The 23,744-nt window shown below is 42.2% G+C and overlaps 1 long non-coding RNA gene across 2 annotated transcripts in view; it reads right to left on the reverse strand.

Annotated features, from left to right (window-relative positions):
• The window catches only part of LOC114839439, a 157,681-nt gene that overhangs the window by 101,405 nt on the left and 32,532 nt on the right, over positions 1-23,744 (reverse strand). The gene's annotated exons all lie outside the window — the stretch shown is intronic.

The raw sequence follows: 23,744 nt of genomic DNA on the forward strand, positions 1-23,744 counted from the left end.
TATCAAAAAGGACAGAGTTGGTAAATCATTTTACAGTACACTGTACCACACACTTTTCGGCGCGCACACACACATAGACACATGAACGAAACCCAGCCTGCGTGTCCCTAACCCCTTCCACCTAAGACACACTCGCAAAAGTAGCTAGCGAGGGGCATCGATGGACTGATAAGGATTCCAGACAGCCATATAAATGGAGGGAGGGGGGGGGGGTATTTTAGTAGCAAACATGTAAAATTCCTTCATTATTTGACAAACCCTGTCTGCTGCGGTTGTGAGCTTCCGTTCAGATGCTTATCTGAAATGTCAAAAAGAATTAGGTAGATAGCTGTCTTTGTGAACAGGGACCAGCAGCCCTGGCGCATTGTGCCAGGGCGTGTGGAGATAACAGCGGACACTCACACTTTCTCCCCACACTGGATTTGCTCCACATCTAAAGGAGCTAATTCCCAGCTAATATGAATATGCCATTTTCGGGCTGAAAGAATTACGGCTCCCTGAACTGTGCGTCACTTTTTACCTTCGCCACGACAAAAATGCCACATTAATGTCAGACGAGATGTAACGATTTAGATTGGGGAGATTGTCCCATGTCAGTGGCACATCCATCGTCTGGACTGGTTGATTACAGTTGGAACATCAGAGGCCCTAACTGAAGATAAGGAGTGTAGTGTTAAAAAGGGTGGCCCATTAGGAATTAAGGGACGAGACAGTTATGGCAAAGTGGTCTCCCCTGTTATCTAAAGGGAGTCAGCTCAGCCAGTTTGCATAGGGCAGAGATAATCTGAGTCCATTTAGATGAATCAATGGAAAGATAGCAAGTACAGTAAATAAAATAAGACTGGTTGAACTCCAGACATCGGAGTTTGTGTGTGCGTGTGTGTGTGTGTGTGTGTAGTTTTCACATGCATCGTGCACATTCTTCATTCCCCTTAAATGCAGCACACCGTATTTCTATCGAACACAACATCCAGCCGAGGTCAAAGACACATGATAGCACCAGCTGTCCATCCTAAAGAGGACAAAAAAGAAGGAAAAAGTCCTCGCTCCATTCTAAGGGTCATTAATTATACAGCAGGGTTATTTAGCATACTTCCTGCCCCCTTCACACCATTGTCAGCAGTTAACAGGTTCAAGCGAGGGCTGCATCAAACTCCTGATAAAATCTCCAATAACAATTAAGCTGGAAACATGTAATTTGCTGAGGGGAAACAAATCTGTCGATAAGTCGTATTGCTTGTGCATACTAAACAAAGTCTTAAGAGAGGTGTTACAAACTTAAGACCGTCCTTAAAGAGGTGTAATAAACTAAAAAAAAATCCTTAGGGAGTTGTTATAAACCAAACACTGTCCTTAGAGAGGAGTTATAAACTAAACATGGTCCTTATTAATGTTATGACTAATTATAGTTCTTAGGTGTTATAATGTAAACACAGTCTTTTTATTGGTGTAATAGACCAAACCCCGTCCTGAAAGATCTGTTAGAAACTAAACATGGTCCTTAGATAAGTGTTATAAACTAAACAAGGTCCTTAGAGAAGTGTAAAAAGAATAAACACAGTCTTTTTAGAGGTGTTATAAATTAACAAAGCCTTTAGAAAATAGTTAGAAATTAAACAAAGTCCACAGAGAGGTGTTATACACTAAACATGGTCATTAGAGAAGTGTAATAATCCAAACACGGTCATTACAGTCTTGTTATAAACTTTACAAGGTCTTTAGAGAAGTGTTAAAACTAAATAAACTTGTTAGAAAGGTGTTACAAACTAAATACTGTCCTTATAGAGGTATTATAAATTAAACACAGTCTTTAGAGAGGTGTTATAAACACAGCTGTTCAACTGAAAGCTTTGGATGTGAGCTTGACTTCTGTCACCTGGTCACCTTGATCCATCTGAACACATACAACACAAAGTAGCCCATTGCTCTTTAATTGGTTCGACACCTATGTTTACTTCCAATCATATTTCTGCTAGAAGTAGATGTTGAAGAAAAGCCAATGGAAAGCTGAATGGAATCAACTAATGTTGCGAAAACAAGGCAGGCAAATATGAATAATATCTATCTATGTACAAAATCGATATAATGTGATGAATGGCAGTGGAAACACTTCTGTAGTCTTGTGTTGATACATACCACATTACTATAAACTAGCAGTCACATGATGCATTGTTGTATGATTCGTACAGGATAAACTGGGAAACCAAGTATATGAGGCTTCTGATAAAACATTATGATGAACTTTACAGGACAGACAATATGACTGGTGATGAGCATTGAGACTCTTTTCCAATAAATACTGAGGTTCATTATTTGTTGGCTGGTATTTATATATATATATATATATATATATATATATATATATATATATATATATATATACACACACACACACACACACACATATATGCACAGTATACAGTATACATCCTTGTTTGCAAGTTGACAAATCAAAATGACATTGCACTTCTCCAGTGAATATACAATCTGTCAATTGTAGTCCAAGAACAGAGAGAGCACACGTTGCTTTTTATCACATCTGTTCTGAGTTATAAACATGACGCAAACAACCAATTGCATGACGGCCAATATGTGATTTTACCACAGCAATTCACAGTGTGCAAGGAAGAGCCAATCAGGGAAACATTACTTAAAAATTCCATTGTATTTTGTGTTACCTGTGTGTGTGTATGTATGTGTGTGTGAGTGTGACATAATTATGATTCCATATCCTACATATGAGCTCCTGCTTGCAGGGTAAAGAAAAAAAAAACAGTTCCATATCATCTCCTCATGAATACTGGGGGAGAATGGCTAACAAGGCTCCAGTGACACCTGCCTACCTAGCTGCAGTAATCCCAGTCTAACTTACACGTCTTAATCAAATATGGAAATGTGTGTGCGGCTCCACAAAGCCGGGGCTGACCTATATCCCAGCTAATGATGGGCCACAGTGTCGGAGGAGATACGAAATGAAAGAGAATTGGAATGAAGCTGACCCAAATACAATCCCACGACCACAAGGAATCATGTTGCACTAAGTAGGCCATAAAGGCCCTTTCAAGATTATGTTACGAAATCTCTTTGAACGGATAGAACGGGAAGAGAGAGAATTCCTGACAGCTTGGAAGAAGAAAGGTTTTGTGATAGTATTTGTGTCGGTGGTTGGGAATTTGAATGGGAATAAGAGATTGGGACAGTTGAAATTGAAATCAGACTGTTCCAAGATGTAGATGGGAATTCTGATTTAATGATTTTGAAAATTATATTTGATTACCGAATTCAATCTTCATTGGAGAAATGGAATTGACCCATACCTTTTGAAGCCTGAATGGGGTTGCTTACTGACTGGATAAAATGAGAATGAACAGGTTATTATTGTTGAAAGTATAATGGAAAAAGCAAAGGCTTATGGTAAACATAATCATATACTCACACACATAGGGACATGCACGCACACAAAATAATATGCATCACCGATAAAACAAACGAATGGTGCCATTCAATCAAGGTCGTCATTCAGATCCTTCTAAGCTAAGGCCTACGTTGTTCAGATTTGCTCCGGAAACCTCTAAATAGCCATTTCGATTGAACAGGGCCCCAGTGGTTTAACGAATGCTTCCCATTGTACCACCTAGGCGTGCACACACCCCTTCTTCCCCTTAACCAATGGGCTTATTCGCGGACGTAGTGGAGACTAGGTTTTATTACTTCATTATTTTCCTTCCCTGCGACGCTCATTTTCATTTGTGAGAGCAGCACGTTGGCATAATGACTGCGCTATAAAAACGGCTGCTTTAACGTTTGCATACCATCTCCATTTTCCCTCCTCAACCCTTCAGCTAGCATATGGCAGGTAATCAGGTCTGCAATCAGGGCTATGCATTACACAGGGCCTGCTTTCAGCGTGGGGCTATTACCCATCTGTCTCCGGACACACACACACACACACACACACACAACTACACACACAGACATTCGTACACGCGCTCACACCTAAACCTCTAAGGGAGAGGTCACCACTTTCAAGGTTCTGGTGCAGTATGTCACCCTTCCAATCCGAGTTTGCGTGTGTCCGTGTGAGCACGCCCGTGCAACGAACAACGAACAAGCGACTGCACAGTTTGACATTCACATGATAGACTGTTTAAAAAGCAGCCTATAGTTTAATGTATAAAATATGTGCAGAGGTCTGGTGGGTCCTGCGTGTGGGCTTTAGAAGACATAGCTAATCATCTCATCTAGAAGCCATGCCTCTGCACTGCCACTGCAGCCACTGATCATTTAATACACATTTAATACAATCCCATGCATTTACAATGACTCTGCTACCATCAGAAGCCAAGCCTGTAAAATAGGTGGGAATTGCACGACCCATAATCAACTCGGGAGGTTTCTGTTTGCAGATATGGAATATGTTGTTTTGAAATGTAAGAGGGGAACATGCTATTAAATTGACTAACTTCACTTTTATGAAAGAAAACCTTAGGCGGAACTTTACAAAATGCGCAATACTGTATATAGGAACATTTCTTAAACAGTAATGAGTAATGAAATTAAATTTTGAACAATTCATTAAATTTGTTTTAGTGAAATCACATAAGCTAATCATCCGCAAGTGCATTGCCATTCACAATATCGCGGTTGCAGCAAATTAAAGCAAAATAATTACAGTGAATTAGAAATAATTATGGAAACAATATGAGAGAAATGAATGAAACTAACTTGTAGATATTCTAACCCAACTTCTTGTACAATACCCTGTTTTTATAAGAATGAAAGAGAACACAACTGCCGATCTTAGCATTAACACTGGTGTGGCGTGAAGATAAAACACAGTGAGGTCATGGGTCAAAAGGAGTGTCGTACTGGAAAACCATTTTCAAATGAGTACAAAACAATGGAGTGTAGCCTATGTGCAGGCCAATAAACAGTAAATCAACACAACCCTAATGGATTCATACTCCAATGGTAAAAACCATGGAGATGTATTTGGGACCAAGATGAAGCCAGCAAATATCAATGAAAGCCATGGCACTGATGACAACTCTACCCTCAATCTGGCAACCCTCTACCCCCTTCAATCTGGCAACCATGATGGAAAGAATTACCTCCAGCTCTACCAGGGCTTTGAAGTGTCCAGCTCTCTTCTACATTCTTGTGGTGGGGTACCCTCATCCCCGCACCCCCCCTCCCCCATTCCTCAACCAGCTGCCCAGCTTTACAGCCAAACTCTTAGGCTATGTTGTGTGTGCGCACTCTCTTCACTCATTCCTTTTCGTTTCCTCTCTCCTCTCTACCAGTGAGAGAGTTCTGTTTGTTTAGCTCTCAGCCCAAATCCATTATTACCTCCTAAAACTGACAAATCATTCCCTGAGATATGATCCCCTCCTCTCTCTACTGTGTGAGGTGATAAGAGGAACAGAAGAGTGCAGCGAGACCCAGAAAGGCAACGGTTCATATTTCAATTTGCAAGAGGTCCTTTTTCAGAATCGTAATTCCAAAACAAACCAAAAATATATATAAGGGCAGAAAAAATATATAAATAACTCTGGTAAATTGACTTAATAATCAAGCTACATTCATTTAATTTTACTTAGGAATGGTGAAAAGAAATGACGCACCTTACATAAATGTGTGTACAGTAGGAGCGGTACAGTATGGTAAAAAGCCTAAGTGGATGTGTACAGCCTGTTATACATTGAAAGTTGTAGTGAGAGATAGCAGAGGTCTTGTAGCAGACTAATAAGACAGAGAAACACTCAGTTACCATTCTGACTTTACATAAAGGCTAGAAGATCTTCACTTATCTGGTCACACAATGGCACACTGCGCAGTCACAATTTACATCACAGGAAAACATGTTTTCCTCCATATTTATTACATATTTATTACGTACACATTAACATATATACAAAAACAAACAGCAAAAAATACAGGCAACCCTAGTTCAGCCTGCCCGTGGGTAGAAGTGATTGTGGCGAGCCAGGGAAGGGGCTTGAAGAGCAGCTATTTATGGGCCAAACCCATCTTTATTGTGAGAAGTGGTCAAGACTTGGTTGTTTTAGGTGTTGTTGCACGTGATATCAGCATGTGTGAATGGGCCTGCATCTCATTCTATAACATGCTGATAATCCAGGAAACTGTGCATGGGACCTATTTGTGGATTTAGCTCTGCATTTAACACCATCACACCAGAACAGCTGGGAACCATTAAGCCATGACTTTCTGTTCATTTCTGGAACATGATTTTATTTCATAGCTACAATGAAATTTTCAATATGGCATTACAATATCATTTAAATGGTTGGCTGTGTGTTATAAAGCCAAAAGGGTAATTACATCAGCAAGCCAGGGGTTCTAACCTAGAAAATTGCACACAGGAGTCCACGGAATGTACCAGAAAGCGGGAGGACGGGGATTCCAATCTAAGACGTTGTACACACTTGTCCATGTCTCTAACAACTATGCTGATGGATAATGAATAGTTATTAGGCCACATTTCAGAATTATTACGTACATAGAGTACTGTGTAGAACAGGAAACTCATTTTATTCAACTAGCTAACCTGCAGATCCAGCATAGCCTGTTTGGAATTAAACCTTTAAGCCATGCCTTTCTGTTCATAAATTCTGCAGTTAAGGCAGATTGGAACATGAATTGAACTATTCTGGGCACACTGGAACATAAATGCATTTCATAGCTAGAATGAGTGTGAGATCATAAGACAGCATAAAACAGTAATGTGTATATGTTAGTTATATCATTTGAAAGAATATATATTTGTCTTTGGAAGCTATATTTGTTTGGGCTTGGTTTACTGATATAACTTGTTTCAGACAGCAAGCAGTGGACGATGTGGCTCAATGCAATGGAATCTTGCCGGTGAGAGGAATTCTACCTGTAACAGGTCCGGCAAAAATTGTGGAAATGCTAATCCCTGTTAGCTACTGTATGTTTTGTCAGTGAGAACAGCGTTTCCATTCATCATCAGTTAGGATTTCTCTGGCCAGTTGTCCCTGATTTTGTGTTGACAGCTATATGTTTGTTAGGAGAAAACATTGTTTGCTTCTACCAGCTTGCTTTTGCTAAAGTTTTTTGCAGGCCAGCCATTCTAGCTATCTTGAGGAAGGGATTGGGAGTTTTATCCCATCCTTCTAGCGACAACCATGTACTTTAGCCTGCCTTTCCTGCAAAGAAAACTGTCCCAGCATCATTGCATAAATACAGATGAATCACTGTGACATACGCATTACGAATAATAGTATTATCCCTACCAGTAAAAAATATGTAACGTCAAGAATTAAGTCACAAAAAGAATTAAGTCGCAAAAAAAAGGAGTGCTGATTGGTCAATACAATACGTAAAAAATGTTAGCTCTAGAAGTCAAAGGCCTTTTAACAGGACTGCATTTGTGGTGAATGAGTACTAAACATGATGCAAACATCGCAAACAGTTCAGCTGATTGGTTTACTGTATGTAGCTACTGCTTGTAGCTATTTTCCTGCTTGACCTAGCTAACCTTCTTTAGATAATTATCTAACCTATATAACCTACATTAGATAATTTAATATTTTTGTTCATAACTATATTCAAATCCCTTTGTTTCCAACACAGGTAATTAATTATGTCAAATATTTTCTATTCATAACCTGCTCAGTCCCAATCAGCCATTACTTAACTGCTACACACATTTAGTTGTTCTATTTTAGATGTGTCCTTCATTTCTGTGCTCCTAGTTTTGGTTGCATGGTAGCAATGTTTTAGCCAGATAGCTAAAGTACTGTAGTTAGACAAATGTTGGTTGGTTAAATAAAAAAATACAGTATTTTGCAATTAATCACCAGTCAGAAAGCAGCACCTCACCAATGCCCAAAAGAGAATGACGTTCCAAATAAAAATATGAAAAATGGAATTACCAGTTCCAAAAAAAGCACTAACTCAGAGTTTGACGTTATTCTTAGCCTTGCTATCATTAGCTTAGAGTTCCTTTTAGCTAGCTATAGAGAGTAGATCTAAGTCTTCTTTGTCTTCTTGGCCATTTTCGGAGTGTATGCTGTAGTAGACAAGGGAGGAATGGATTGTTTGTCGTCCTGGTCTCTAACTGCCATTATAGTTTCTTACAGTAATTGAACTTTGCTCCCTATGGCATACTTCTGCTATATAGATCATCCAGGTAAAACACGTGTTCACAAAATAAGCCAAGGAGGAAAACTCGCCTTGCAGAAGGCAATTGGCTGGAACAGAGTAGGCCTAAGTTTTTTTACTGAAGAAATCCAGATTGGCTGTTAGTATAAACAAACTATTTATACAGAAAAAGGTTTAAAAAAACAGCAAAGAGAAAAAATTGGAATCCCTTCATCCATGCAATTATTTTGTTTAATAACTGTGTAACTTTCTCGATAGCGCTGAATACTATCATTGACTGACTAATTAATAACTATATTTAAGCACACCAAATGGGCTCTGTTGGCATCATTCGGTGCAGTTGCCTGTTACTTCAAAATGTTTATTTGGGCTTTATTTTATTTTTTTTCTTCCAAGGGGTTTACACCAGCTACTGTGTTCTCTGCTCTAGCATGGTGTATGAAAACAAGTACAGTAATCAACCAAGAAAACAATTGTTTAATAGTTGTTCAAACATTACGATGAATACTGCAACAACACACCTCTAGAAATAAGCTCTGATGCATACTTTGTCTCAAACACGTTAAAGTACATGGATACTTTAACAATCAGAATCACTCAAAAGAAGCTGCATGGTCTAATGATGAAGCCACAACACAAGATCTTTGTCCCTCAGAGGCCCAGGGTTCACCAAAGCTCCTGTTACCTTGGAGCCCTTGAAGTGACGTATATATTTTAATTACATTACATTTAAGCAAATTTAGCAGACACTCCAGAGCAACACAGTCAGTGGATATGTACATTTGCATAATTTCTTTTTTACTTGCCACCGCGGGAATCAAACCCCCAACCCAACTGTCATGTTAATTTGTTTAATTATACAAGTTGTACTCTTGGTTATGTTCCCAAGTATTATATAAGCAGACCTTGTGGATCTGAGAATATACTGTATATCTAAAACTGTTACACTGATTCAGTTAGCAAATTCTGATGGGTGTATTCAGTTTCAAGTTCTCGTTGGTCCCACCCTGGCTTTTGCGGGACAAGACCCAATACATGAGACAAACATTTGGTGTAAGAACGAATTGGAGTCTTTAACTTGTGATTCATGTACAGTCAATGTCATTACTGCTGCCTATATATTTTCCCGGAAAGAGGAAACACTGCATGCGCATCCAGCGTGTACTTGTACTTCATGAGGGAGACCGTGATGCTGTGTGACTAGAGACACTTGAAACCCAGCGTTTGAAGTCAGAAGAAACACCTCCATCCACGACATGAAGATGAGGCAGCAGCCTGTGCTGCAGAGATGGCCAAGCAAATTAGCAGGATGAGAAGCTAAATCAGGTTCATCACAACCGGGGTAAGAGAGAGAACCTACAGAGCAGTAACTCTCCAAGAATAGGGTCGGGATCACAGCTTGCAGAGTTTTTGGGTATGCCTTTAAAAGCTTTGTTCACTTGGTTTTGGGCAGTTTCTCCCATGCTTTCTTGCATATCCTCTCAAGCTCAGATTGGATGGGAGTGTTGGTTATTTGTGATCGTCAGGTCTCCCCAAAGATGTTCAATGGAAATCAAGTAACGTTATTTACCATATGAACATACACTAACCTGTTTACATTATTCTGAAAAGAGAAACACCTTAGGCCTACAGTAGGTATATGCAATGTTAAAATGCTATACATATCACAAAGATGGATACATATTACACAGCTACTGTACTGTATCTAGTTAAATCGGTTAGCTATTTAGCTTACACACATCCCACACCATCAAGGCCTAGGGCTAATTGAAAGTAAGTACAAACAGAAAACGTACAAAGACAGTGTGCCAGTAACATATTGGCTCACCAGTATCTTTCCTCTAAACTTCGCATGCTTGTCACAAAATATATCAACAAAAAATGTAAAATCAACACTTGAATCGTAGCCCTCTTTAATGTTCACTGTAGTGTAATGTTGTAATGTTCCAATTTAAAGGTAACTAATTTAAAAAAAAAATCTATTGGACAAATCTGTCAAGTCGTACGTACACCTTTTACCCAGCTGTATAGACATCTAAATACAGAAGTAAATATGTTATATTCATATTATACTGCAGTGCTAACTTGGTTCTCAATCGGCTTACCTGGTTAAATAAAGGTGAAATAAATTAAATAAAACTGTTGATTTAACAGTATAATAAATCCAAAGAGAGAGAGCATCATTAAACTACTTAGAATGTATTCATTGCCAGTTAAGATGAATGTTCTACTCATTAAGCAAATGTATTATTAATTATTAATAATAATTGTATTACTAAAAAAATAAGTAATCTTCAATTACCATAAAACAATATTGCGATATCGCCAAGCACTAGTAACAACATGAAATAAGCCTTGTCAAAATTGTAAGAAACTACTTTTAAAACGTCCTCTGTGCCCCATCTGCAAAATATGCTAAATGAAGTCTGGTTGAAGACCATGGCATTGTCCGCTCCTACTACAGATTACTCCAGCTTTGCCACTGCTGCTGAAGAAATGGGGAAACACTGAAAGGCCCACACACAGAGAGACAAACACACACAAACTAACATCACTCTAGCCAATCTGACATTGTCACTTTACAACTGACTAGTTTAATCATGGCCAAACGTAAAAGGTCATAATTAATACTGCAACACAGACACTAATAAACAAGTTTAAATTGCCACCATAATCAAATGATGCAAACATCCACGAGATACAAAAGTTCACAGCGCCATTGACAATGTCTTAATTGTATTCAGTCATTCATGGCAATTTTATTAACATAGAGCTGATGTCTCCTGCCCTGCCACTGTCACAGCACCAGGGATCTAATTTCATTATTTTCCACAAGATTTGCTTGACTACTGCAGCACCAGTCCAGATGTTTATGCTATTTAAATTAGGAAGCAAAGCCTGTTGGGTAAACATAATTAAAGAAAGTCATTTTTTTTCCCTTTCTCCTTTGCCCTCCCTTTGTCTTCACCCCCTTCTTTCTTCTTGTTCCTCCTCTCCTCCTCTCTCTCCCTCCTTCATAAGTTTACTTCGTTAAACAACTTTCAATTAACACCAGAGCCACATGTTCCCTCAGCCAGCAGCACAACAGGCCTCCACAGCTCTGTGGCTACGCACAGGGCCATGAAGTGAAGAAGTGGTCTCCTGACTCAAAGGTGCACACACACCTAAACACATGAACATCTACAGATATGGGCAAGCGCACATTGGCCCTACCTTTCCCGGAGACAATTACAATAGCGCACATACACACCCTCCTCCTATAACCACTTCAAACCTGGCAATTTAGGAGAGTCTTTCAAAATGTGTGTGTGTGTGTGTATGCGTGCATGCTCAAGTGTATTTGTTCACCCAAGACACACTTGCACACAGGCAGTGGTCTGTGTTCTGTATTCTGTCATCCTCCTGACTCCTGTTGAGCTGATGAATTCAAACATAGTTGACCTGTGACTCCGTAGCGTGCATGTGTTTAACAGCATCCAGCACAGGCCAATCACGGACACATTATTTTAAATGCCGGATGAATACTGAATAAGCAAAAGAGAGATACAGAGAGAGAGAGACAGAGAGAAAGAGAGAGAGAGAGAGACACACACAGAGAGTGGGAGAGAGAGACACAAAGAGGGAGAAATACAGAGAGAGAGAGAGTGAGAGAGGGAGGGGGGGGATTAAATCACTCATGTCAGCGTGCTAATAGGCCCTGCCTCACTCAAAATGTAATTTCTGAGGCCAGTGTTACACGAAAAAAAATGCCCAGAAAAACTAGACCAAGAACAATCTATTAGAGGCACTATCACAGACAGTGTAACACAAGGGGTCATTAGAAAATGATGTAAACTAAGGGAGCGATGCAGCCCTGCTCTGGTCATTTCCATGTGATTATTGCATAAGAGTTACGCTGTTATTAAACGTTTTGCACACTCCACCCTGGCCCAACACACACACAGACACAGAAAAAAACATTTTATGACCTTAACCCTAAAACACTACTACCCTCTAACCTTAAAACTAACCCCAATTGTAACCTAAAACCAAATATAGCTTTTACCTGAAACCTAAACCTTGGAATTAACGTGCCCTTTTCCTCAGGGGCACCGTCAAAAGGTCACCACAAGATCAAATGTTCCTTGTTTTACTACACGATATGAACAGACACATATAGAGAGACACACACTGGCAAACACACACACAACCTGTGTCAGTGCAGGCTGGTCATTTAGGGGGAGGACTCAGAAGCTGATACACACATTTGTTTTGGTGTTTTGCGATTTGTGGAACGCCTTGCTCGTAAAAGCGCTCGTTCCAGTGCCAGCCCCCGTAGTGACAGAAACATCCATTTAGCCCATTTGATAGAAACAGCTATTATCTCCTAGCATTAGCGCTAGCCAGCCGGTAAGCAGAGTGAGATATGTTTGTGGAAACGTTATGCTAAGACCATACGTCCGTTTATAAGTATGCATCATGCGCTGCCTTCGATACCCTTTAGTGCACATGAACTGAGTAGCTGTCAAAATTACAACAGGCATCTCAAGTAATTATGCAGATTTATGCAAAACATTAACAAGAAGAATTAAAGGCACAAATGAGGTGGCTACACTTGAATTGTTAAGATTATGAATAATTACCATGAATCTTTTGCTCTTAATATAACTTGTTTTTGATAAACAAAGCCTTAATTATCAAAATACTTCTGAGGATTCCAGTGACCTTCATTAATCTTAGAAAACAAGTCTCCAGTGAGACACAGAGGGGAATGAGGCACACCCACGTACACACTCTCTCACACACACACACACACACACACACACACACACACACACACACACGTTCTGAGAAAGGGTAAACACACACAGCTATGCATATGCTAACCAGCCTCTTCAGCCTGGAGCGAGGAGACAGGTACATCTCATAGTGAAGAGGCCCCATTCCCTGGTGGTTTTAGGTAAGCTAGGCCAGGAGCACAGATGCACACACACACACACACACACACAAAATTGCACACTCAGACACACTCAGCAGGTGACTCAGCTGTTCCTTCGGGACTCTCAAATACCAGGTCCTCTTCTAATTACTGTTACATCTCACTAGCATCCCCCTTTCCACTTGCCTCAAACTTTGGACATTAATATTCTGTTGGAATGGTTTTAAACTCCAGGCCGACTCACACAATGCTCCCCAATTAAATACAAGCTCTGTGTGGTGCACCGTGTTGAAATACAGCACTGATTAATATTTAGGCCTATTGTCTGCCATCATCAGGGCTCAGCTTCTCCAAGCTATCTGCCTGGATATATCCTATGTAATAAATGCATAGAAATAGAAGAAACAGAAAGGGACAATAACGGAAAATAACTGACTTGACTTGAAATAAGTGATTACCTTTCTGATCATTCTATGTTCATGCGTGTAATCCTTTCCGTCGGCCAAAATCCTCATTACCTTTTGGCCAGTTTCTGTGATCAGTCCATATGTGAAGGAAGGAACAGCCCCGGGATGATCAGCGTTGCACCTGCTAAGAGCTGGTTTGGCTGCGTTTGGTTTCCTCACAAGAGGAGTGGTAGTGGCAGTACTTTGTGGGGGGCTCAGATACAACTTTCCATAAAGAATCGTATGTTATCTGGACGTTTTTTGGAAGAGAATTTGGTGCACAACAGCAGTAAGCAGTGTAGTTGCTCAGTGAAACTTCTTATTTTGTTAAGTGCAAAACATACTTTGACACGTGGAGAGATGAAGCCAAAAATATCGAATTGAGGATCTTTCCAGGTAAGACATTTTTTGAAAGATTATAATACGGTATGTATAATCTATCGAGAAATGTCATGCCTGGAAAGTTTCTCAATTGGATATTTTTCGCTTCATCTCTCCACGTCTCCTTCTGAAACCCGTTGGAGGAGGAGGTCAGAATCGAGGGACCTATTGCTTTCTCCTCCAATGCGTTTTAAGAAGGAAAGATGGACAGATGAAGCGAGAAATATCCAATTGAGAATCTTTCCAGGCAAGACATGAAGAAAAGTAGTATCAATACTGCCCTCTACCGCTGAGGTCCTGAGACAGGGTCAGGTGCGATTTACTACCTGAGCAGGAAAAATCTGTGTCAGCACCACTGTTCAGAAACAAATCATTCAGAATACCATTTTCCAGCCAAGAAAATATTACAGTGGCAAGATATGTTGGGCACTGATCCTAACATGGAGTTTCATTAAGCAAGTATCTAATGTACTGCAGTTATGCCCAGAAAGTAAAAACCAAGTGAGACATTTGCAAAGGTGCCCAATGAAAATGAGCTTTCATTGGTTGTTACATTCCCCATGAAACGGCAGTACACCAAACAGAAACTCAGCAGGGTGTCTAGAGGTTAATAAATCATTTAACCTGGAAACGAAAGGTTGTGAGATCAAATCAGAAAGCCAATAAGAAGAGAAATCTGCTGATCTGCCCCTGAGCAAGGCAGTTTCTCCTATTTCATTATTGTAAATCAGAATGTGTTCTTACTAAAGTTATCTGGTTACTGTAAAATAAATAGCCCAAGGTATTTTGATATTATAACATTTTGCTAATCGTATTATGAATGGATTGTTTGTTAACGGTAAAACCCACCCATAAAATGCATTGCCGGGATTGAGTTTTATTGGATATGTCTTGTGTCCTCTCTTCGCGTTTGAAAAGACAATTGGCACTTACCAAAGTATGCAGTTTAGCTGAACAACTACTACAATTATTGTATCTACTGCACTTACACACCAAATGTACTTCCAAAAAATATAATGTTCAGTCTTCACTGACTGCCCCATTCCTTCACTTTAGATACAGACAGATTAAAGGTTTTAAAAAACGGTGCCCAAATGTGATCTGCACATGGGTGATATACTTATGTATTTTTGTGTGGGTTAGAGTAGTCTTGTTGTTTATGAAAGGAATATGCAGATATTATGGATGGGGAGGGGCGGGTTGTGGTTGGTTGGTTGGGGTGGGATGGGTTGGGGTGTGTTGGGATAGGTTGGGGTGGGTTGGGGTCGGGTCGGGTCAGGTGGGATGTGTTGGGGATTGGGTTTGGGTGGAGTGATTTGGGATAGGTTGGGGTGGGTTGGGGTGGGTTGGGGTCGGGTCGGGTTGGGGTGTGGGGGGTTAGGTTTGGCTGGGGTGTGAAAATGAATGAGACTTTAAACACTCTAAATCCTCCGCCACAGTAGAATAAAGGTAATACAGATTTTTCTCCAAAACAAAACTATGTTACAAAAACTAAACTAAACAAAAAACAACATGAAATCTTACATAAAGCTTACGCTGTTTTGGCTTACTCTTACCCTAATCTGAAACGGGTAGAACCACAATTGTTAAGTATATAAAAAATATGCAATCCAATCCGTACATCGGATCAGGTAACCTTTGAAAACTAGGCCCTGACAACTAAACTGTAATCTTAAGGAAACAGATCAATCGCAAAATTGTCTCAATCCTCATTTGTCTCATCCTCTACTGTCCTCCCCACTCCACCCTCCCCCTCTCTCTCCCTCTCTCTCCCCTCCCTCTCCCCCCCCTCTCTGAGCACCTTGCTCATGACTCACTAATATCATATTATACATCAGATGACTATCTCTTCCACACACCTCTCCTTTAAATGTTGTCGTCCTCTACCCCTATGCCTGCTCAACCATTCAGATCCCACACCCATCCTCAAGCTCTTGCCCCTCTTCCTACCCCAAAGCCCCCTTTGCCCTTGTCCATACGTCCCTGTAGGGGGGCACGGGGAGCTGGAGGGGCGATGTAAACCATGTGACCTTTCATCAATTAGTTCTATTCCCAGGTGGGACAGCCCTCAGGGGTCCTGCCAATCAAACCAGGCCTGATTGTTTTTGTTTTGCTGTCATGTCCCTGTGTGTTTTTCCATTCCTTTAATATTCCTCTTACTACCCCCGAGGTATGTCTCACAGGAGAGCAAAGTGTCAGTCTCTTCACCTCTTCTCTCCCCCACCTCTGGCTCTGTCTCCCTCCCCCCCATCTCCACCCCTCTCTCCTTCTTCTGTCTCTACCTTCTCCCATCGCTTCTTTTCTGAGCCCTGCATGCAGATTTACAGGCAGGGTCACGTCGCGTACACACTCTCAGAACATCAATGGCTGCATTGAGATGAGAGCACGGAAGGTGTGCTGTATCTCAATGATAGAGCAAGTCCATGGGTGGGGCAGCCGCAACACACACACACACAAATACACACCCAGATGCAAACAAACACATTGACAGGCACTGACCAGGACACATACAGTAGGTTATGGTTATGGTAATATCACAACTAGTCACACATCTCTGAGGTCTTGCACTGGCAAAGACCAGACAACTGGACTGGACAAAGACCAGCCCTAACAGCGTAAACCACTGTCACAAGCTGTGGTGTAGTACTCAAGTCCAGGACTTAGATTTTTATAATTTTTTTCCTCAATTTGGACTTCAACATTGGTGACTCTGACTTTGGATATGCTCTGTTAATATTATGACAAGGCAAATTATATTAGCAGCACTACATGCTTAGAGCAGTTTTAGTAAGTAGTGTTAATTAGCCTGATTCAGAAACACAAACTGCTTTACGAAATTAAAGTGAATAGCAGTGAGTATGTCATTGCCAGCTTCTGACTAGACTATTTCTTTCCCACCTTTACCAACCATATTACTTTTTCTTTCTATCATGCATTTGATGACCGAATTTTACAATCATAATCCATAAGAATCGAACGGGCAGTTCTATAGCCTTCATGTGCACAAGAAAGTTAAGCATTTCTTAGACAACGCCTCGTTCCCTCATGTAACGACCTGGGCCCGCGGTGTATTGATTCTGACAAACAAAACGCTGAAGTGGCAAAATACAGTTCCTATTGGGCAAATTGAGATTCAGATCCTTCCCAGTTTGGTTTTTGCTTGACAAAATGTTATAAAACTAAAGACTTGGATAAACACTTGTGCATCAACACTCAGACTTCAACCCTGGAGAATCGCAACTTGATTTGTGTCTTGAACACCGCTGGCGCACCCTCGGATTCAGACTCAATTTGGAACTAGCCATTTGGACTCATAAATCGAATCAGACATTCGAGCACAGGGGATTTTGGACTCGACTCTGACTCGGGGTGTATTGACTCGACTACACTGACAACAAGCAACAAGTCACAAGTCAAACTCTAATGACTACTCTTCTAGCATTACTAGGGCTGCTCAAGGTACCATCACCATACAGGGTACTATTACTAACATCATCAGCAGGAATAAAAACTCAGCTGGGAGAATCGATACACAAAAAACACTGTCTCTCATCCAGATAGAAAATAACAAAACAAGCCGATAACTCTGAAATGCTTTAATGCCCTCAATAAAACAGAATTATGGGACTATTGGCCCAGTTTACATTATAAAAAGAACCTGCTAGACAGGTGAGGATACACAAACACAGCTGGTGAAAAAAGTGATGACGCGCAAGTTTTGTCTCACCGCTGAGAGTCAAATGGGGACAAATGGATTTATTTAATTTAGTCAGTCTCAATAAGTCCTGCTAGCTTTGCTTGTGGCTAGAAATCTTTGCAATAATTGTAAACTTGTCTGCCCGGATGTGGGAGCATGTTTGGAATCATTGCATTTTAGAGTCATTGCTATTGTAAGCCATATAAACTAAACATGAATGCATGTTATTCCCGGACAAATCCCTACAGCCAGGGTCCTGAATGGCGCAGTGGTCTAAATCACTGCCCTACCGTACAGCTGTTCCACTGGGAACAGGCATTTGAAACCAAATGTAAAGTGCCTTGGACTCGCATAGGGGTGGTGCGAATTGACTCAGCACCTTCTGAAGTGGGTGGCAGGGATGTTGGACAAGGGTCCCTAAACTAGTCATACTGTAGCATTGCCTTGTGGTGGATCGGGAGCCAGCAAGTTTAAATCTGGTCATGGCCATGGAGTTCCAACTTCCCCAAGCAAATAGACTTCGGTTGAGACACAAGCATTACGATAGGAAGCAGAGCGGCTCGGGAGAAGGCGCTCCCGATCAAATGTCCCAAATTCACTGAGAGTGGCTGTAACAAGGTATTCGCATAATCACTAATTGGGCATCGCAGATTTGGAAAGGGGAGAAGGAAGAGAGGGCAGTTCACCAGAAACCAAAAACATGCTTCAGCTTTCACGCTGGCCGCCTCTTTGCTATGCCTTTTAGCTAACACCCTCTCCTTACTCCAGCACAGCGGTACTCCGCCAACCAGAGCCAATAGTGCCCTGCGCGGTCGTGTTGTGCTTTCAGCGCCATCTCTTCACAAGGGCACACAGTATGGCGCTGACATGAAGATCGTCATTGCACTACTACAATATCAATCGTTTTTTTCTTGTTTAAGCTGCTATCACAACTCAAATACATCCATGTGGGACGGAGCGAATTGTCCATGTTAACCATCACCAAGTGAGTACGCTGTGCCTAGTAGGAGGCAAGCCGATGGCAGTCACCTCAACACAACACCGTTGCGCTGGGAATTCACATCTACGATGCTAACTGACACCAGGGTATTTCTTCCTCGCCCCGTTGAAATAATCATCCCTTCCTTTCAGAAGTTCTAACTTGCGCCGCGGCTCACCATGACAACCCACGTCATCTATGTGTCCGTACAGCCAGATTTACTCCGTCTCTCGCTACATCTCCCCGGGTTGGATCGATGGCGGAGTCGGGGCGCATACTCGTGCTAAATGAGCTCATTTTCTTCAACATCAATACGGCAAGCCCGTACAGGTCAAACCCTTTCCCCGTCTTCACCGCCGTTCATCCTGACCACAGTGGGCTGGCGCTCGAGGTAGGCGTTGCCCTTTAACCACAGGCCTGGAATCAGATTAGCACACCCCCAATCCAAGCCATAACCAGAGGAGATGAAAAACTCTGTAACCCTGGATCAGTGGTTTGGGGGCAACTACACTACGGAGGGTTAGCAACAGTTTGAAGGCCCATTCGCTCCCCGTCTTTGCACAGGGCGCCTCCCTGCTGTTCTCTACCCTAGTGACTAAACCCGGAGGTGTTGAGCAGAGGGAGGGCAAGAAAGTCACCCTTAGCCCCAGACTTGGGATCCGGAACTTGGCTCAGCATTTTGGAAGGGTGTTCCAAGGTGCTCATAGTATAACATGCCCGCGGTTACAAGACTAGACTATTATTTCCCCTCACTGAAGTTTTAAGGGAAGGGGAGGGATGGTTTGTGAACTCTTTGCACTGTGTAGGCAATTCGTTTCTCTGTGAGCTGTCTGTTCAAAGCTCGCAGCCAATGAAACAGAACGTCAACGCTTTTCTTCTCGACTTGAGCGCTGTGAAGGCCAAACATCCCATATTGTAGCGTGAGTAACCGTGGTAACTTATGGACAACATATTGCACAGCCATTGACCCCACCACCTCTCTAATTAGGCCTCATTGAGGTGGTGTTGTTTTTCTTTGTGGCGTGTCTGGATGCCCCGGCCTATAGTTTCCTGCTTCAACATGGGGCCTGGAGGAAACCCAGTCTGCCTGGGCTGCCATTAGGGCTCTGGTGTGCTTGTGGCCTTCTATGCGTTACCCAGCAGCCCTTACACCCCCAGCCTCTGAGAGCATGACACCCCCCTCCAAGGCAAACAGATGTCCCCTTCAGCCATTGAGAGCAGACCCACCATTCGCATCAAAGAGCTCTTTAATTATCTGTGAGCTTTTCTCTCTATAAAACATTGAAGAATCTAATCAAATCTGATGCAGCTGACTGACGCGTCTTAACAAACCTACACCCGGTGAGAGGACAACGGCTGCAGTGACACACACATTCAAACACTGATTTTGTTGGAGAATATGTTTAAATTGTAGCCTTTGTGCTATTTAATTAGCATAAGTTTAAATAGTAGCCTTCATGCAATTTAATCACTTAAAAATATATTGTATGGAGGCGCATGTTTGAGGCCAAAATACACTAAACAGTGGTTGCTACCATTATTAATAAATCCTTCTATCAAGTTGTCTCTCTTTTCGGCTTTCAACCATCTTGTTATTCACTTTTGATGTGTGCAGATTTGACCGTGGCAGCTATGCAGAGCGTTCATGAAAGAAAAGATGGGGGCTTGGGCAAACCGACCTAGCAAATGTATTCCACTCTCAATAGCGGCCCGGAACTGGAATTCATGCAAAACGTCGGTAAATCCCGATGCTTTTAAAAAAGGACGTCTGATACAAGATAATGACATAGATTTCAGGCCCATTATGTGAGGCTATCAAATATTCCATTTATTTTTTTATTTTTTTTTATTTCAGTTGATAAAATCTGCGCACTCATTCACTGCCTACATGGAACAGAGAGGTAGTATCCAGTCTGGAGAATCAATAGAACACACTGTTCAGACAGATAAGCAGAAAGGGAGAGGCAGAAGAGCTCCTAACGTTGGATGGAGAGGGAGGAAATGTTGTTTAAGATAATTGGTGGATAACGCTGGCCTTACAAGACTTAAAGGAGGGAAAACTGACAGGCAGTGGCACTGAAAAGAATATATACATAAAATCATCAAAATAAATAAAATATGTGTGTGTCAGAAAGGAAAAGAGAGAGAAAGACAGAGAAAAAGAGGGAGAGAGAAACATAAGCATGACCCTGTATTTTCTCCACTGCAATTTATGGCAACATGAACGTTAGCTACTGAACTTATTAGTTTTATGTCGATAACCTTCCAAGATAAAAAAAATCCCTCTGACCAGAGTGAAAATGAAGACAAAAAGGAGAGAAGTTGAGGTGCAACAGGCACACATCAGAGACTTGCTGGTAATGGGCAAGCATTCACCCATTGGACCAACATCTTTCACTTTATTAGCATGACAAAGAACACAATCATTTTTGATATGCCTGAATGCCGTTTTCATTAACTTTGCAATGATTTATTAACAAAAGTGTCAGGAATGCTATGAAAGCAGCAGGACTCCACCAAATGCAAAAAAGAAAAAAAAATAACTGAAAAATTTAACTGAATGAAATAAATAAAGAAATGTAATCTCAATCAAGAAGAAAATGTACTGAGAGTGCGAAAGAGAAAGGTAAGAGAGAGAGGAGGAGAAAGAAAAAAGAGAGTATAAAAGGGAGAGAGAACGAGAGTGGTGGAGGGAGAGGGTGAGGGAAGAGAGAGAGTGTGAGGGAAGAGAGAGAGGGTGAGGGAAGAGGGACAGGGTGAGGGAAGAGGGACAGGGTGAGGGAAGAGAGAGAGGGTGAGGGAAGAGAGAGAGGGTGAGGGAAGAGAGAGAAGGTGAGGGAAGAGAGAGAGGGTGAGGGAAGAGAGAGAGGGTGAGGAAAGAGAGAGAGGGTGAGGGAAGAGAGAGAGGGTGAGGGAAGAGAGAGAAGGTGAGGGAAGAGAGAGAGGGTGAGGGAAGAGAGAGAGGGTGAGGAAAGAGAGAGAGGGTGAGGGAAGAGAGAGAGGGTGAGGGAAGAGAGAGAAGGTGAGGGAAGAGAGAGAAGGTGAGGGAAGAGAGAGAGGGTGAGGGAAGAGAGAGAAGGTGAGGGAAGAGAGAGAGGGTGAGGGAAGAGAGAGAGGGTGAGGGAAGAGAGAGAGGGTGAGGGAAGAGAGAGAGTGAGAAGCCTTGGAAGCGTGAGGTCAACAGGGTTTTCTGATTCCATCACAGACATCATGGTGACTGAACTGCACAATTAACAAAGAAAATACCCAAAATGCTAATGTCTAATTTCAATGTAATTATACAGGGGCCGACACATGCAAGTTCATGGAAGCAGACGCGCACACGGACACACACACGCGTGCGCACACAAACACACACATTCAACTAACTCCCCACTGTTCCCCTGTATCATTAAGATTGTATCAGTTAATAACCCCACCAGTGTAATAAATGAAACAGCTTGATGAGTGACATCCAGATAGGCCCGGGCTCTCCCAGATGAGAGGGTTCTTCAGGCATTATAACCGCCAACTAATCACTCAGAAATACGGTGCAAAGCCAATGACCCCAAAGTAACAAAGCCAATAATCCCCAAAACAACACCTGTGTGTTAGGTACTGTGGCTTTTTTGTTCCTTCCTGAATGCAGAGAAGAAATCCTTGTCCAAATATTTGATTTAACAAATTTGACATATGCTGTATGTGTGTGGGATAAGAGTACAGCCGTTCTTTAGAACAGTGACCTAAAGATGTCACGAGGCGGACAGTTTCCATTTGCACCGCCTTACCTAGCCAACCTTTGGTGGACCGGCCAAGGCCGTTACTGACATTTACCAGGACATCATACAGTAGATGGAAAAACTCCAGACCGGGCCAAGTTTCAGAGGAGCTTTTCTCTGGCCAAGACCTCTGATAAATGGCTTTCCCTTTTAGCCCTTTAAGAGGCAAACGAAAATAAGCTCAACATTGCAATTTAGGGAGCCTTATAAATCAATGGTTGACCACAAATAATTCAGCATGGGAAGAATTTTTATGTTTAATTACAGTGTGCAGGTGCTGGGCTTTGCTTTACTCATTACTGTAAGATATATGAGAGGCGAGTCGGGATAACATGCACAGCGGCAGGACAAAAGGGAGGACAAAGCAATTAGCTGGCTGTTATTTAATGGGAACCTTCGTGAAGTCATTTCAGCTCCGCCGTGGATTTCATACGTTTCAATTCGCACCAGAAGTCATTTGAAAAGACCAGTGGCGGTGTGGTGCTACAGTGGCAATTAGGACTCGCCGAGAACTGAAAGGCTGGCGATTGAAAAGGAAGTGTTAAGGACTGAGTAATATTTGATTGTCCAACTTGTTTTTCCTAATGGATTTTCCAGGGAGATTGGGGCCAAATAGCCCCCAAATCAGTGTTGTACCGCTATGCCTCTGGCTTCACGGTGGTACAGCGAATGTGCTTGGCTATACTCTCTGTTTGGACCCAAAGTACGTATGTATTTATCCTCACATGGCCTATGAGTGTATTTGGCTGTAGCTTATGTTTGGCCTGGATCGGGCCTGAGTGTGTGTGTGTATGTGTGCCTGTCTAAGAATGTGTGACCTAGCCCCTGGACACAGCACCTGGGTGTTCCGAGTGGTTAGCCGCAGCTTCTGCCATCTTACCTCAGGGCCCCTGGATTGGCACCAACATGGAACAGTGGTGTGCCAGGGTTGTTGGCATGCTTGACAATAGCCATGGGGTCAAAGGGGAGGTCAGTGGATCAGAGAAGGAATTCCACTGGGAAGGGATAACCAACAGTCAATGGCTGTTAACGAAACGCTAGCTAGCCAACGGACAAGTGGGCCAGCTAAAAACCCATGGACTCCTGGGTAAACGAATCCAGGCCATTTCTTTACTCACACAAATGCATATGCAGACACGTGCGCGGGAACACGCTCACAAGCAGTCGGCCTCCGTCCAGTTAACCTCAGCCTGAGGATGTTTGGGCACAGTCCTGCCAAGCCTACCCTCACCGGACAGCGTTTGGCCACCACGCCAGGGCTGACCTCTTCGCGTCTGGCTACCGTCTGACATGTTGCACTTGGCGAGTCCTGCCTCGGCCAGCTGTGTGTGGGGCCAGGTCGGCTATTTGGCCGGTCTCTTCCTGGCGTCCTTTGACCTCCGGTCCACAGAAACAGCTTGGGGAGGCTGGGCCATAC

Source organism: Esox lucius, chromosome 6, assembly GCF_011004845.1.
Source record: "Esox lucius isolate fEsoLuc1 chromosome 6, fEsoLuc1.pri, whole genome shotgun sequence".
In the NCBI taxonomy this organism is placed as follows: domain Eukaryota; kingdom Metazoa; phylum Chordata; class Actinopteri; order Esociformes; family Esocidae; genus Esox; species Esox lucius.